This window comes from Oncorhynchus gorbuscha, linkage group LG13 (assembly GCF_021184085.1).
Source record: "Oncorhynchus gorbuscha isolate QuinsamMale2020 ecotype Even-year linkage group LG13, OgorEven_v1.0, whole genome shotgun sequence".
NCBI lineage: Eukaryota > Metazoa > Chordata > Actinopteri > Salmoniformes > Salmonidae > Oncorhynchus > Oncorhynchus gorbuscha.
The window spans coordinates 6363755-6364351 of record NC_060185.1 but is presented as its reverse complement, the minus strand read 5'-3'; positions in this window follow the sequence as shown (position 1 = coordinate 6364351).

Below are 597 nucleotides of genomic sequence, written 5' to 3'. Positions count from 1 at the left end.
GATGTGTTCTATTTCTGAAAATACAATATTTTTGGTTATGGAAAAAAATATTTCACAGAGGTTAAGATAGTACAATTATTCTCTACACTATTCTTGCTTATTTTGTCACGAACTGTAAAATTATTATAATTTTAGCAACCAGGAAATGGCAAATATTTCTGCATAGTGCTCCTTTAAATTGTTAAAAACGATCAGTGGGGAAAAAACGATACATTTTATGACATTTTTATTTGAGTACTTTTTATATTGTGTTGTCAAGATGCAAATTAAAAAGCTTGAAATACAGGAAAAATTCGACTGACTTATTTTGCTGTGACGCAATTGGGTTTGGACTAGCCTGAACAGCCGCTAATGGTCACTGTTTACTTGTCTTTTTGACATGCGCAGTCAAATCAGAGAGGAAGAGGCGAAGCGAGAGGTTTTACTGCGCCCAAAATGTGTCTAGTAAAATAATTTGCTACGTGAGGCTTATTTGATCAAATAGAAGTTTAGTAATGGTTAGGTTGTTAAGAATGCACTGATATAAGTGAACGCACGTGGTATTTCACCTTTATTTAACCAGGTAGGCTAGTTGAGAACAAACAAGCAGTGTGACAC